Genomic DNA, 17,599 nt, shown 5'->3' with positions numbered 1-17,599 from the left:
GTCTATTGCCACCTGTAATTAACTATACTACAGTATAAACATACATGAAATGTTTGTCAAAATAATAATGCTCATGGAGTTTCTTGTGATGGTGAGGTACCATAATGTATTGTTAAAATAATACAGGATATTAAGTTGTATAACAATATAGTGTTAACTGCTATCCAAATGTGTTTAGTATTGGGACTTTTGGGTGGAGCAATTTGGAATGAGGGATTTTTTCTTTTCTTTTTTCTTTTTCAAATTTTACATATGTATTATTCATGTAGTCAGAAAGAAATGCTATTAAAAATACAATTTTTTTCATTTTTTCAAAGATTTATTTATTTTTTAGAGAGGGGAAGGGAGGGAGAAAGAGAGGGAGAGAAACACCAGTGTGTGGTTGCTTCTCAAGTGCCCCCAATTGGGGACCTGGCCTGCAACCCAGGCATGTGCCCTAGACTGGGAATCGAACCTGCAACCCTTTGGTTTGCAGGCCAGCACTCAATCCACTGACCCACACCAGCCTGGGCTAAAAATACAAATATTTTTATTGAAATGAGGCAACTGCCCCCCAAGACTTTAGCTGGGCAACCACAATGTGGTAGAGTAGAAAGAGAAAGCACAGGGGAGAGCGTGTGTGCTGTGCCTGCACATCTGAACTGTGAAGTCTGGGGAAGTGATTTTTCAAACCATGAAGAACTCAGTCAAACAAAGGGCAGCCCTCCCTTCCCATGGAGAGAAAAGAGCACCAACCCATGTTTTTATTCTGTTCTTCAAGAATTGAGTAAGAGACTCTGAACCATAGGTGAGCCTTTCACTGCAACCATGACAGTTGGCCTGAGGATAAATGCATGAGCCAAGAAGAGCCACTGAGAGCCTTCCCTGGATTTGTAAGGATGCATGCTTTTAGGACACAGAAGTTCCTCTTTCTGCTAGAGTTGTTAAAATGGGAGGATGTGAGTCTAGAGTCTCCAGAGGCCAGCTTGCCCACCATATTAAAGATCCTGCCTACAAGATAAAATCATCAAGAGTTGAGAGTTAGAGAGATGGGGACAGAGAAAAAAAAAGAGGCAGAGAGACGGACGTAACAATATTTCTTGCAAAAGTCATTTTGAGGTCACTTGCAATCTACAGGGTCATGACTAATATATTATCATAAAATGTCCTTCTTAAAACAAATCTAATGGAGCTTTAAGGTAGAGTTTCTCATGAGTGTCGCCACCAGGTCCATCTGAATTAATATATACTATCTAAACTCAGTTTTGAGTGCAAGGGGATAAAAATAGTTACACCCGGCCAGTAGGCATAAACCAGGACTGTCCTAGGCAAATTGTGATATCTAAGCACCTAAGTTGGGGGATTGGAGTTAAGAGTAAAGGTGGGAGCCCTGACCAGTATGGCTCAGTTGGTTGGGCATCATCCTGCAAGGAAAGGAGTCCCCGGTCGGGGCGTGTAGGAGGCAGCCTATTGATGCTTCTCTCCCTCTCTTTCTCCCTCCTTTACCCTCCCTCAAAAAATAAATAAAATCTTTTTCTTTTTTAAAGAATAAAGGTGGGAGAGGAGGCTAGTCATGCAGTTCACAGTTGGTGTTTAAGCCGGTACTGACACAGCACCTGTCCATTCTCCAGGCCTTTCCAGCCATCCTTTATGGGATCCTTGCAGAGATGGGAAAGTGACACTCCAGAGGACCTTCTGAAAGGAGACATGTCCCCAGACTTTACCTCCTGGCTTCCAAATTTACAGACCCAGATGTTTAGCTCCAGTCTTGATCCAGTTTAACCATGCCATGCAGGAGTAGCCCGGCTAGTCATGGGGCCACCAACTGGCTCCAGGATGTTTCCAAGGCTTCCAGCACAACCCAGTTACTCTCTTTTGCCACCAGCAAATTAATTCTCTCCAAAAGCAAAAAAAAATTCGTATATAACGGACTTCTTTGTGTTCCTCCCACATGTCTTTAAACTTTTAGTGACCTGTGTGTGTTCTCTGGTATGGCTGGAAGGTAGTAGGCGAAGAAAATGACAACTACATAGGCTTTATACCGCCAGTTTCTGGCTCTGTTGTTATCAGTCATGTGACCTTGAACCAGCCACTGCCTGCTCCTTCTAAGTAGAACAATAATAGCAAGCAAGGCAGTTGTTGAAGATTAAAGGTAGCCAGGATATAGTGGCCTGGGTAAATGGTGGTTACTATTATGACATCCTGTTCTTCAGCTCAGGAACAGTGTCTCTTAGTTAATCTGGTTTGTGGCCTCTTTGCTGGTGAGACACAGTAGGCTGACCTTTGCCAGCTTCACAGATGGGTAATTAGAGTTTCAAAAAAGCACACTTTGCCCAGCACTCCTTCAATAAATCACTGCTAAGTTCCTTTAGAAATGAGATTTCAGCTTCTGGAATTGCTCACTGGAAATTTACTATAATTATCTTTTTAAAAAAGGTTTGTTTATTTATTTGTTTGTTTGTTTGTTTTTAGAGAGAGGAAAAGTGAGAGAGAAAGAGAGGGAGAGAAACATCTACATATGGTTGCTCCTCATGCATCCCCTACAGGGGACCTGGCCCACAACTCAGTCATGTGCCCCAACTGGGAATTGAACTGGTGACCCTTTGCTTCACAGTCCAACACTCAATCCACTGAGCCACACCAGCCAGGGCAATTATCTTTATCTATGAAAAAATGGTTTATTAAACAAAGTGTAGGACAAGATTGTACATGTATGTTTTTAAGCATTTCTGAAGTTTTATTTATTTATAAACAAATTAACAAGCTACCGAATATTAAGAGGACTGGCCAGTTACTTGAAACTGGGCTTCACTGACAAGATACGAGTTGCCCTTTAGGAAAGCCATTCCAGGGTGTAAAACAAAAACCTTACAAATGCTGCCTCTTGAGATACATCTGGTACTATCCTTAGAACACAGTTTTAAGTACAGTGATATTCCTTTGAACAAATAAAATACTGAAAAGGTGGACACAGCCCAAATGTCCAAGCACGAGTTGGTTAAGTGAGTTAAATTTCTAAATTTTGGTATATCTATATTTGAATATTGAGCTACCATTAGAAGTTGATAACTGGAACTTCTTAAAATTTTTGAAAGTCTGCTCTTCCAAAGATATCATTATGAAAATGGAGAGTAATTCACTCATATAAAAACTACTTATGATACTTATAACTGTCAAAGGACTTGTATCCAGGGTATATAAACACTGTTGTAATGCAATAACAAGGCAAATAATGCACTAAAAAACAAACAAACAAAAGAACCAAATGATATGAAGAGATTAATCTTCACCAAAAAGGATGGCAATAGCACATGAGAAGATGCTAAACTTCAGTAGTCTTTAGGAAAATACAAATTAAAATCACAATGAGCTAACACTACACACTCCCCCAAATTAAAAAGACTGACAACATCAAATGTTTCTTAGGATATGGAGCAACTGGAGCTCTGCCCAGAGCCACTTACACCTTATAACAGATTTCTTTTTCTTTCCTCATGATGAATATTTCTTTTTCTATCTTTTCCTCCTGCATGTTCTACTCAAGTTCATCATATGTACCTGAAGTCTAATTGTGAGCCCAGCTACATATTTCACCCCCTGAGCATTCTTATGGCTGCAAATAACAGCCTGGATTAAGAGATCTGGGCAGCTCAGACAGGCCCCTGATGTACGCTGGGACTTTTAATGTGTCCTTCCCAAAGTCCTGCACACACTGCCCACCTCTCCTTCCCTCATATTTATCTGCTACCTGACAACCCCTCCTTGTCCTTCAGATCTATTCACATGTCACCTCTCCAGAGAGTCTTCTTCAACCCATCTTACTTAGGCAGGGCTAAGTAGCCCTTCACTGTACTCCCCAGAATCTTGTGCTTGCCCAAAAGTTATTTTGTAATATTGGGGGGAAGGCACTCTGGGACCCAATTCCTAATTCTGACAGTTAATGAGGGTGCATCTACTGTGTTCATCCTGGCCTGGTGATGACCAGAGTTGGGGGTGGGGGGGAGGTTATGATCCTTAGTAGGGAAGAATCATTCAGACTCCAACTTGAGAAATGACAACCTCCTGCAAAGAATTGTGATTGCCTTTGAGTTTACATGATGCTCATAGATTTTTTTAATTTCTGTTTTTATTTTTTAATTATTTTTAATTTAAATATTTTATTTATGCTATTCCAGTTGTCCCAATTTTTCCCTTTTCCCCCCTCCACCCAGCCTCCCCCCACTCCCACAGTCAATCCCCGCACCATTGTCCATGTCCATGGGTTATTCATATATGTTCTTTGACTAATCCCTTCCCATCTTTCAACCAGTCCCCACCTCCCTCCTCCCCTCTTACATCTGTCAGTCTGTTCCATGTTTCCATGCCTCTGGTTCTATTATATGGTTCCCCATCTGAAAACCACAGCCTCCAACTACGGCTTCTGGGTGGCAAGGACTGGGTCTGATAGGCTCTGACCCCATGTCCTCCATGACTCCAGGCACAGACCAGGTACTCACCAAATGTATGCTGGATGTTTTCACTGGTTCTCAGAGTAGTCCACCTAAGATCAGGGAAGGTGTTCAAGACTCAAGAGTATGAAACCTGTCATAGCTGGTGTCTCATAAATGGGAAAGCTGCATTTGTTCAAAGTCTCCTGCCTTTTCATCTTTTCTCATAGATCCCACTGTTGTCATCTCCTCTCTCTTTCACATTTGCTTTGGTAAGCAAATATCATGAGTATGATATGATGAGTATGATACTCATGGTATAAAAACCATCATATCATGAGTATGATATAATGGTTTTATAAGTCATTGGCCATGCTTAATTCACTTATTTCCTGATGACCTGTATTCTAGAGTCAGCTTCTACCACCCCAGCCTTGTTCATGGCCACTGGAAGCTGGTGAAAGCACTGAGGACATGGCTGAACTCTGGCTGGTGGACCTCTGGGTGTCAGGTGCATCAGGGCAGACAGAGACACACATTCACAGAATGCAGGTGGCCAGCATTACTCTTGCAATGAAATCATGTTTCTTGCATTTTATATTTTACAGAGCAGGACACAACATAATGATAGTTTTTGTTCATTCTAAGTAAACATCTGACAATGCCCAATTCAATGGGTTCTGCCCCCAAAACAATGCTTCCTTAAATTAAAAAAAAAAAAGAATGCAAAATGTACACTCATAGTAATGGGGTAGATCTCAATCCACAGTTCTGGCTATGAAGAAATAATTGACTTCCTTTATTCCTCTCTCAAATTCTTATTTCATTGTCAGGTCACTACTGCCCTCGGCTCCCATGTCTCCAGACTTAAAGGTCCAGATCCTCACATCTATCTTCTGGCCACTTCTATCCACCTAGTGTGCTCTTCCTGTCTCTCTTCAGTCTGAGGTCCATGGGTCATCCATATATTTGTATCACATGTCTGTTCCAGGGCAGGAAAGAAACATCCTTCATGACTCGGTTTTAGATTACCCAACTTTGGTGGCCTCTCAGGCTGTTGGGCAGACATAAGGAATCATTTTTCTTCTCCCTCCATGGTGGGGCCATAGATATAACTTTCTGAGGCTTCCTTAGGCCCATCACTAACATGGGATGGCAGAGTTTCTCCTGCCTTCTGCATGACTGCTGTATTCTGTCCTCAGATTTTCTTAAACCTGCTGGGATTTTTCTCACTCTCCCTGTTCCTGGGTATTGGTCCCAATAGCAGGACCAGGGCATCTCTCAAGAACCTGGAAGTGTCAACATTCTCTACTTCTCTGATTCCCCACAATTCCACTATAAGAATAGCTGTCTTTTTTAAAAAAAGATTTTTATTTATTTCTTAGAGAGGGGTAGGGAGGGAAAAAGAGATGGAGAGAAACATCAATGTGTGAGATCAATCTCACACAGTGTGTGAAACATCAATCAGTTGCCTCTCCCATGTCCCCAGCCAGGGACTTGGTCCTCAATCCAGGTATGTGCCCTGACTGGGAATCCAACCGGCAACATTAGGGTTCACAGGCTGATGCACAACCCACTGAGCCAGAACAGCCAGGGCAAGAATACCTTTCTGATTTGATAAGAGGAAGACTTGCTCTAGGTTAACTCATCAGGCACTGTCCCCAGTCTACGAGCTAAATAAACAGGTCCAGGCTTTTCAAAAGTTCATTCCTTGAGGCAATCAAAGCAGATAGCTCATCTGTTTGAAACAGGCTGGGGAACGGGGTAACAGAAAATGCTGAGGGGAGAAGCCTTCGTTAGGATTCCAAATACCATCCTGTATATATCACAATATATAGCTTATATATATAAACAGCTTATACAAACCCCACTGCAAACATAAAGCAGGGAGGTGTTTTGTATAGTCCAACAAGGCCCAAGCACTGCCAGCCAGTCAGAGCAGAAACAAATGCTGTTGAGAGTGAATCTGCTCCCATCAGCATGCACTGGGCACTGAGCTGGTGGTCCTGGACACTGGAGACCCCCAGGGGAGAATGCAGCAAATCCCTGAGGGCAGGAGTCTTCAGTCTGGAAGGAGACAGACAATACTCTATAAACAACCCATAGTAAGTGACCATCTGTAACACAAAGAATTGCTACTTCTTGCCCAAACTTCTACAAATGGGAGAAAAACCTGAACAAGGATAAATATTTTGAATTGGCTTTAAATTATAGACATACAAACATATTGGGTTGGCCAAAAAGTCTGTTTAGTTTTTTCTGTTAAATAAAATTCATTTTCACCAATAACTTTATTGATTTGGATATTTTGAGTATGTCAGCTATCTTCCATGTGGTATAATATTGATTGTTCTCAATTAATGTCTCAATTTGATCGCTATCAACAACTGGTCTACTGACCATGGAGCATCATCCAACGAGAAATGTCTAGCACAAAGCTTCACAAACCACTTTTGTCATGCTTGATCTGACATGGTACCTTCTCCATACACTACACAACTGTTTTGTGTGTGTGTGTGTGTGTGTGTGTGTTTCAGTTGCATTTTTACCTTTCTTGAAATAACGACATGCCAAAAATGTCACATAGTTTCTTCCATTTTCAATAATAAAATGGCTACACAAAAATTCACCAATTTTGATAAGTTTTTATAATGCATGCTGATATGACAGCTGTCACAATACAATCTAACAAAATTACTTTGAGAAGTTAAAGACAACTAAGTGCTACTAGAGCTACCTTATAGAAAAAAACCTAACAAACTTTTTGGCCAGCCCCATAGACCCCTTTGGAGGAAAGCAACTGCCTAGTAACTCTAATTGTGGGACCTATACCTGAGGTTTTTACTATCTGCAACTGCAGCTCCCTGGTGGGTGGGGAGGTCCCTGCAGGAACATTCCCAAGCAGTGAGTGAGCTCTTGACCCAGCAGCTTAAAAGATACTATGCTGTAGCCCAGGGCTGTGCCCTCCCTGCCCCAAAGTCCAGGCAGGGACAGTTTGGCAGCCAGAAGGAAGTGTGTTCCAATATTTCCTGGAGGGGCCTGGCCTGGTTTCTAGAACCATTCATTATAGCTGTGTTGTGTCCATGCAGCCCTGGTTAACTCTGCCCCCAAATACTGCCTCTTCCGAACCCTTTTCCTTGTGCCTCCTTCAGGCATCCCACTTCACCTGCATTGCCCTGCTGGTTAAATCCTGGTCCATCCCCTCCAACATGCCCTCTTCACTGTTATTTTGACCATGTCACTCTCCTGCCTTTCACTGCTTCCAAAATGTTAGAATAAATCCCAAATATATTAGATTAATATGCAGCCTTCTGCCAGCCCCTCCTGCCTCTGTGCCTTTCTCTTCCTGCACTCCCAGGCTCAACCAACCCAAGGGAGAAAGCAAGAAACATTATATTATTTGTCCTTTTTATGACTAGGAGCCTTCCTCTGCCACAAGCCCTGCTGACTTCATCAGAACCTCAACCAGACAGCATCTACACATAATAGGACTTAATCCCATCTCCTCCCCCCTACCCCCTACCCCCCCCCACCACTCACCTCTGTGATTGTCAAATTGGGGTTGTGAGCCTCAGAGGTCTATGAGGTATATGGAGGTGTGCAAGGAGGTCCATGCACTCTATTCCAATTTTTTTTTTCTGAAGGCGTCTTTATTTTGCCACCATTTTTCCTTTGCTTTCACTTTTGAAATAATGGCAAATTCACAGTAAGATGCAAGGTGGTATAGAGAAATCCCAGGGACCCTCCACCTAAGTTTTCCTAATGGTAACATCTTGCATAACTATAAAGCAATATAAAATCAAGAATTTTATATTGGTACAATGTATGCATATAGCTCTTTGTCTTTTTATTACATGTAGATTTTTTAATATTTTTTATTTTTTAATTTTTATTTATTGATTTTAGAGAGAGAAAGGAAGGGGGAGAGAGAAACATTGATTTGTTGTTCCACTTATTTATTTGTTCATTGGTTGATATTTGTGTACCCTGCAACTGGAGAGCAAGCCTGCAACCTTGGAATCTTGGGATGATGCTCAAACCAACTGAGCTACCCAGACAGGGCTACATGTGTAGATTCCTATTAACTACCACAGAACTATTCCAGCCTTAGCCTCACAAAGACATCCTTAATACTACCCCTTCACAGCTTCCCCTCCCACCATCCTTCAACTCTGGCAACCACTAATCTGTTCTCCATTTACATAATTTCATCATTCCAAGAATGTTATACACATAGAATCATAGAGTTTGTGATGTTTTGAGATTGGCTTTGTCCCCAGCATAATGCCCTTGAGATCCCTCCCAGCTGTTTCATGGATAGATACCTCATTCCTTGGTATTACTAAGCAGTATTCCATGGTGTGGTTGGATGCCCCACACTGCTTAACCATTACCTTCAGTGGTATTTTTGTTGACTCTAGTATTTGATGACTATAAATAAAGCTACTGTGAGCAATCGTGTACATGTTTTTTGTGTGAATGTAAGTTTTCATTTCTCTGGAATAAATACCCAGGAGTATAAATGCCAGATAATATGATAAGTATGTGTTTCATTTTTTAAGAAACTGCCAAACTTTCCAGAATGTATGTACAATTTTACCTTTCCATCAACAAAATATAAAACACTCATGCTTTCTGCATCCTTGCCAGAATTTGGTGTTGTCATTATTTTTCATTTTAGTCTTTCTGACAGGTGTATAATTGTATCTCATTGTGGCCTTCATTTGCATTTCCCTAATGGCTACTGGTGATGTGAATCTTCTCTGTGCTAATTTACCATCTGTATATGCTCTTCAGTGAGTTCGCTTTATGTCTTCCACCTTTTTTCTAATTTTTCACTGTTGTGTTTTGAGAGCTCTTTCTATATTCTAGATAATACTTATTTGTTGGAAATGTGGTGTGGTTTCCAAGTGTGTTCTCACAGTCTGTAGCTTATCTTTTCATCCATTTAACAGCATCTTTTGCAGCCAAGGCTTTTCATTTTGAAGTTCAATTTATTCATTTTTTTTCCCTTAGTGAATTCACTTTTGATGTCATGTTTAAGAGCTCTTCATCAAGTCTGAGTCCTGAAGAAGTTTTCCTATTTATCTATATTCTTTTTCAAAAATGTTTCTTTGTCAAAATCAGTTGGCCATATTTGTGTGGGTCTATTTCTGGGTTCTCTGTTTTGTTCTAGTGATCTGCATGTCTATTCCTTTACCAATACCACATAGTCTTAATAACAGCAACTATATAATAAGTCTTGAAAACAGAGTGGTTCCTTCCTCTCTTCACTTTTTCAAAATTATTTTAGCTATTACTATATAACAAAGAATTTGACTGGCATTTGTCCCTGGTTCCTGAAAGATAAATGAAATCCTTGAAATTCCTCAAATAATAAGAGTATCTGTTTTTCATGAGCTTTAAGATTTCACCTCAGTTTATGCTAAGAGATGAAATGACTGAGGATGGGGGCTCATTACCAGAGAGCCAACCATGTGATTAGAAGGCTGGGACTTTGAGCCACGTGGATATCAACCCAACATCTGAGGAAGTCAGTTGGGATCTAGAGATTGAGTTTAAGCACATGGCCAATGATTCAATACATAATAAAACTCCAGTAAAAACTCTGGACACTGGAACTCAGGGAATATCCAAGTTGGTGAGCACACTGAGGTGCCAGGAGAGTGATGTGCTCTGATTATACTGGAAGAGGGCACAGAAGCTCATTTCCTTCCAGACCTGTCCTATGTGTCTCTTCATTTGGCTGCTTATATCCTTTATAACAATACTGTAATCATAAGTGTAGAATTTTCCTTAGTTCTTTGAGTCGTGCTAGTGAATTATCAAACAAGAGGAGGTCGTGAGAACCCCCAGATTTGTAGCTAGTTGGTCAGAAATGCAGGTGTCCTAGGACCTGACTTGTAGCTGGTAATTGAAGTGGGAGCAGTTTTATTGGGGACCATGACCTTTAATTAGTGAGGTCGTGCCAAATCCAGGTGGTTAGTGTCAGAATTTTACTGCAGTACACTCATTGGCTCCAGAATACTTGGGATTTAAATGGAATAGCTATATTAGTTCCTTTGACTTTCCATATAAATTTTGGGATAATCTTGTTTATATCTATAAAATGTTGTGCTGGGATTTTGATAGGAAATGCATTGTATGTCTATTCAGAGAGAATTGACATCTTTACAATGTTGAGCCTCACAACCCCTAAACACTATATATATATGTTTCCATTTAGTTAGTATCCTTTCATCAGGGTTTTCTATGTGGACAAACATGTTACTTGCAAATAGGGATAGTTTAATTTCTATCTATCTCATCTATAGACCTTTAATGTCCTTTTCGTGACTTATTGACCTGGCTAGATTTCCCAGTACTATGTTGAATAACAGTGGACAACCTTGCCTTGTTCCCAGTGTCTGGGGGAAAGCATTCAATCTTTCACTATTAAGTATGATGTTAGCTGTAGGTTTATCAGATTGATGAAGTTTCCTCTATTCCTTGTTTTCTAAGTGTATTTATCATGAATGGGTGTTGAATTCTTTCCAATGCTTTTACTGCATCAACTGGTGTGATCATATAATTTTTCTTCTTTGTAGGCCATTAATAAATGAATTACATTAATTGATTTTTGAATATTGAACCAGCCTTGCCTCCCTGGAATAAATCCAATTTGGCTATTTTATATATGTAAACTTATATCTTATATGTTGCTGAATAGTATTTGTTAATATTTGTTAACAATTTTTGCATCTACATTCATGCCACATATGAAATCTAAACATTTCACATTAGTATATTATGAATTAATTTATTTACAAGTCAAGTCCATGAACATTGGTTTAAACACCTGAGTTTATTTTTCCTTATGTAATAAGAAGTCTTGAGAAAGCCAGTCAATGGCATATGGAGCTGTTCAAGGATGCCATTAAAGACAGCTTCCTTCCATCTTCCAACTCCATTACTTTAGTAATAGTTTGTAGGATGTTTATCTTCACAGCTGTAGAATAGCTGTTGCATTTCCATTTTAGTTAGGAAGAAAGGGAGGGACAAGGTAAGGACTGAGGCTACATACTTTCCAAGTATATCTCCTGTGCCAAGGTTATCAGAAGCCCCATCTGATGAGTGACTTGTGCTTCCATCTCAAATTAGCCAGAACTAAATCATATCCCTGCTTAGCAACAGGGAAATTTGGGAAAGTGACTTTTAAAGCAGGCACAGTGCTAGACTCAGTGTGCTGATAGGCTAGAACCGCCAGTGTCATTACCTGAGAGAAGGCAACCATCAATGTTGTCACCCTGGATCACCTACATGACCACCTTATGACTGAGTGCTACCAGCCACATCAGGCTGGAGTTTATGTTTCCATTCACGATCATACTTGTACCAAGTATTACTGTATCTCATGGAAGTTATAAAAGGACAGGCAGATTTTATATGTCAATACTGGCATCAAACCAAGAGAAGGCAAACAACTTCATAATGCTCTATAAAAAGGTTTGACAATAGTTTGGGTAGAGGAAGTAGTTGGAAAATTGAGTCTTCTCTTGACTCTGAGTTCTATGGGCATGCTGCACCTAAAAATTAAAACAGCAGCAAGAGCTGGCATCCAACTGGTCACCCTAAAAAGCATGATTTATTTTTAGTAAAATAATATCCTTCCTCACATTAAATTTGTTATTTTGATTTTATTGGTTTTTTTCTAACTTTTTCTAATGGAAAATTTTAAACATAAAGAAAAATGGAAAAGATAAGACAACAAACACTCAAATCCACATCGCCCCAATGGAACAGTTGTGAACACTTTGCCATGTATTATATATGTGCTAAACAATTATATATACTTGTAAAAATTACACATACATTATATTAACTATCTGTATAATATATCATATATAATGTATGTGACTTACATATTATATAATATATATGAACCATTTGAAAGTCATTTGCAGATACCATGACACCTCATTCCTAGAGACTTCAGTGTACATCTCCTAAGAGTAAAGAATTCTCACAAATTTAATTACCTGAGGAATTTAACAATATGTCTAATATCATCTAATACCCAATGCATATTAAATTAGATTTAATTTTACCAGTAATCACAAAGACATTTATATTGTGAGGTTTTCTGGGGAAACAGGATTTAATTAAGGTTGACACATTGCATTTGTTGCTGAGACATTTTCCATTTTGAACAGGCCCCACCTTTTGGGGGATGTGATATTGCCTGCTTGAAGAGATCAGGTCAGGTGTCTTATAAAATGTCCCATATTCCAAAATGTGTTTCCTTGGTGTTAGCTTTGACTTGTTCTCGTGGGTTACTACAAACTGGAAGGTAAGTCTAACTACTCTTTGGCAGGCTTCCTTGACCTGAGATGCTGTGTACTTCACACTATACCACAGCAAGAACATTAGCGGATCCCATTATTAGTGATACTCAGTTTGGTTACTTGGCTAACGTAGTGACAGCCCATTCTTTCCACTGTAAAGGTATTTTATCTTGCCATTAGTGGATGAACTGTAGTATTATAGTTTGGCACTATGCAGGTATCATGATCCCTAGCAAACTTTCAACTAATGGGTTTAGCATCCATTGACTGATTCCCAAATCAATTATTTCATTGGAGACTGCTAAATGGCTATTTTCTAATTCTAACATTCCTTCTATATTTCCTGCTAAAAAGATAACATAAATGCTTAATTTTTGCTCTTTATTTTCAGAATTAATAATTGCTATAATCATCATTGATGGAGGTAAATAAAGTGGGCTTTTCCTTTTTCTTTCTTTTTAAATATTGCTATGGACTCATGGATTTTTATTTATTCAGTGGGAGTCTCTTTCACCTGATTCCTTGTCCTTCTGATATGTCCCTATTAGTCTTTGAAGATGTATCAGACAGGGTTTCCAGAGAAACAGAACTAATGCAATATTTATACATATATGTATATATCATATTAGTTCTGTGTATATGTATGCATATATGTACATATACATAATATATATCTACATATATATAATTTTAAGCACTTGCTGGTGCTGAGCAAGTTTGAAATCTATAGGGCATCCCACATGATTTTTATGTTACTTTCAGTCAGAATGCCTTCTGCTCTAGGAAATTTTTGCTCTTAAAGCCTTCAAGTTTAAGATGTCACCCACATTATCAAGGGTAAGTTCTTCACTTAAAGTCAACTGATTGCAGATATTAAACACATCTATAAGGTACCTTCACAGCAATATCTAGACTAGTATTTGACCAAGACTGGGCATCACAGTCTTGCCAAGTTGACACATAAAATTTACCACCACAAAGGTTTTCTTTTGGCTTTTAGAGAGAGAGAAGAAGGGAGAGAAAAAAGACAGAAAAAACATTGCTTTGTTATTTCACTTACTGCTTATGCATTCATTGGTTGGTTCTTGTATGTGCCCTGACCAAAGATCAAACCCACAACCTTGGCATATCAGGAGGATGCTCTAACCAACTGAGCTACCTAGCACAAAAGACTCTCTTAATTGCTAGCATAAGATATTCCAAAACTCACCTCGTATTTTTCCCCATCCCTAGAATCAGTCATTTTTCTAAGTGTTCTAATTTCTTTCACTGGAAAATGGTATTAAAACCCAAAATTTGGTTGCTAGGTATGCTCATTGCTCCCTATATGTGATTGGTGCTGGGTCCTTTTAGTGGACAGTGCTAGAAAATGTACATTTTAAAAAATATGTATTCTAACTGATATTTCAAATTTAAATCTAATGTTATAGAGTTTTTCTTCCTTAACTTGTCTTATTTTACATTTATATGTCTTTTCTCTTAAGCTGAAAATCTTGGCTTCAATCAGTATACTTACTTATTTACCTTAACCTACAACATGCATTAAATAATTTTTAAATTACATATCTAAGGTTACTTGGAGGACTAAAACCAGTGAATGAAGTTTAAGACAATATTTCAATTATTTTGTCCTTGGAAGTTTAGGAATGCTAAACAAAGACAAAAGAAAACAAACAAAAAACAAAGTAAAGAGTTATATCTTCTGGTCAACATGGCAGAGTAAGTAAATACAGTGCTTGCCTCCTCTTATGACTACATCAAAGTTACAATTAAATTATAAAACAAGCATTGTTGAGAACCATCTGGACACATCTGAACAGAAGTCTTGTAACTAATGATATAAAGAAACCACGATGAGACTGGTAGGAGGAGTAGAGACAAGGACTGGCAGGTGCTACTCCCATAGTGTGGCAATTAAGAATAGAGTGGGAGGAGAGATCCAAGATGGCAGAAGAGTACATGGAAGTTAAACTAACCCCCTCCCAGGACCAATCAGGAATTACAACTCAATTGTTGAGAAATACCCTGGAACAAACACCTGCATAGCAAGAGAGAACCTTATAACCTCAGACAGAGAGAAGAATCAGCTTCAATACAACCTGACTGGTAAGGAGTGCAGTGGAGGGCTGGCTGAGTGCACACAGGTGACAGCTGAAGCACTAGAGGGATACTTAAGTGGCCGGCAGATTCCCATGAGAAGTGTGGGTTCTAAATCCTAAGCTGGAATCCCCACCCTAGAGCAACAGAGCCCCAAAAGTATACAGATAACATCCAGTGGCAGCAGGGCTTCTCTCTGCCAGACATGGATGGCTGGAGAAACAAAGAGCTATTTAAAGGGCCAATGCAAAAATTTTCATTTGCAGCCACTTACCCTGGGCTCCAGCAAAGGAGGGTGGGGGCCAGAGTGGACTAGAGATGCTTGATGAGAGGCTGTGGGTGGTGGCTTTGGGGAGAGAAATGAGGAAGCACCCACAAGGGTCCTGGTGCTGAGTCATGCCCCATACAGCAGTAGCCATCATGCTCAAGCAGACCACTCACCTCCAAAAGGCAGAAGCCTAAGGGGAAACAATAGTGCAAACCCCAGGAGGAATTCTCTCCCACCCTATGAGGCTTAGCCTGACTGCTGAGTGCAGGGTGACTAGATTAACAACTGAAGGAGACAGCCACAGACAGTAGATCCCCTGGAAGTCTGGAACAGGCTGCCTAAAGTCAGACAGGGTCAACATCTGACATCACCAGAGGCGGATCCAGAAAGAAAAAACAGTAGTAAATACTAGAAGCTACCAAGATGAAGTCCACCATGGTCTTCTCCATGATTTATTTTCTTCCTGCATAGCTTTTTAACATTCATTTCTTGTCTATCAAATTTGTGCATATTAAGTCACTGGATTTTATACTATTGTTTATTTTAATTCACATATTTTGCCCCTCCTTTCCCTTACCCCATTTTACCTTCTACTTTCCTCTCATTATTTTTGTTTTAAATTTTGTTTTCTCTCTTGCTCTCACTTGTTTCCATTCCACACTTTTACTATTTCTCCCCCATTCAGCCTAACAAAACCAATTTTCTTGTTAATGGTCATCTAACATTTCTTTCTCCTCACTCTTAAAATACCCATGTTCTCTCTCCACCTTTAGCAATCTTTGCTCATTCATTGTGGATATGGTAGCTGTTGTTGCATTTTTTTCAATTTTATCTCTACATCTTCACTAATTTGGTATTTCAAATCTCAAATTTTACCAGTCCTCTCTCCTACATTTTTTTTGTCTCAGATTTTCAATTTTGCCCTGTCTTAGCTTGCATTTTCCTTTCTTCTATTGCTCTTTCATCCTGCCCTTTTGTTTTTCTTTATTCTCCTTTTTATCTTTTTTCTTTTTCTTTTCATCTCATATTTTAATTTTTCCTTGTCTTACCCTGGTTTTCATTCCTCACTCTTAAAATTCTCTCTCACTCTATTATTTCAAAATCACTTCCCATTCCTCTAGACATCTCTTAAACTTTTCTTTCTTTTTCCCCTCTTACTCCCATCCCACCTATATTAATTTTGGCTCATTTGTTCTTGATAGTGCTGTAGTAGATCTTTCTCTCTAATAGGGTTCATATTTTTTTATTATTTATTTACTTTTTTCCTTTTTCTTTCTCTCTCTCACTTTATTTTATTTTATTTTACTTTAATTTATATAGAAACATAGTGCTATATGCTTCCCCTCTCTTACTCTATTCTACCTTCTTTATTCCCTTTTTAATTTATGACATAAATTTAACTTTCTCTCTTTGCATTGTTCTGATTCCCAACTCTTATTAGTGTTCCTCCCTCTGCCGTCTCAAAATCATTTTCCTTCAGTAGGTCATCTCATATTCACTCTCCATTCTTATAATAGTCCTAATCTATTTATACGCTTGTTAATACTAGTTCATTTGCTGTTAATAGTGGGATTGCTGGTGGAAGATATTTTTGCAGATGTGGGTTTGTTTCCTGGGCTTTGTGGTTATGTTCTGGCGGCACCTGTACAACAGCATGCAAGACATGGTGGGTGGAGTGCCCCTCAGTCAACCAGCTGGAGGGAAGGACTCACGAAGGAATGACCCAATAGCAATCAAAACCTAATTACAACCAAAGAACCAACATAAACAGCATAAAGGGCATCCCCAAAGTATCAAGTTCAGAAGATAAGGAGACTGAACCACTGAATCTCACAGGTCTCCTACCATAGAAGTTCATGCCATAAAGACAGGGAGTCAAAACAGATCAATTTAAGAAGCAGAGGTGAACAAGAAGAGTCTCACAAATAATGAGAAGACAAAGAAACAAATCCCAACTGAAAAGAAAGGAGGAATCTCCAGAAAGAGTGCTACATGAAATAGAGGCAAGTAAATTATCATATATTGAGTTCAAAACAATGGTTATAAGACAGCTCAGTGAGTTCAGTCAGAATTACCAAAAACTAAAGGGAAGCTACAAGGAACTTACTGCAAACTACATCAGAATGAAAAAGGACACAGAAACTATCAACAAGAGCCAAGATGAAGTGAAGAATACAATTTCTGAATTGAAGAACACAGTAGAAAGAATCAAAAGCAGGCTATATGAAGCAGAGGATCAAATCAGCAAGCTGGAGGACAAGGTTAGGGGAAAAAATAAAAAATTCCCAGAAAGGGCAAGAAAAGGAAAAGAAAAACCCTCAAAAAGAATACAGAGGGGTTAAGGGAACTTCAGGACAATATGAAACATAATAATATCCATATAACATGGATACCAGAAAGAGAAGAAGAGGAGCAAGGGATAGAAAACCTGCCTGAAAAAGTAAAGATGGAAAACTTACCTAATTTGAGTAGAGAAAAAGTCACAGAAGTCCAGGAAACACAGA

Source organism: Desmodus rotundus, chromosome 2 (genome assembly GCF_022682495.2).
Source record: "Desmodus rotundus isolate HL8 chromosome 2, HLdesRot8A.1, whole genome shotgun sequence".
NCBI classification, from domain to species: domain Eukaryota; kingdom Metazoa; phylum Chordata; class Mammalia; order Chiroptera; family Phyllostomidae; genus Desmodus; species Desmodus rotundus.
The sequence above is the reverse complement of the archived record's forward strand: the minus strand, read 5'-3'. Positions refer to the sequence as shown.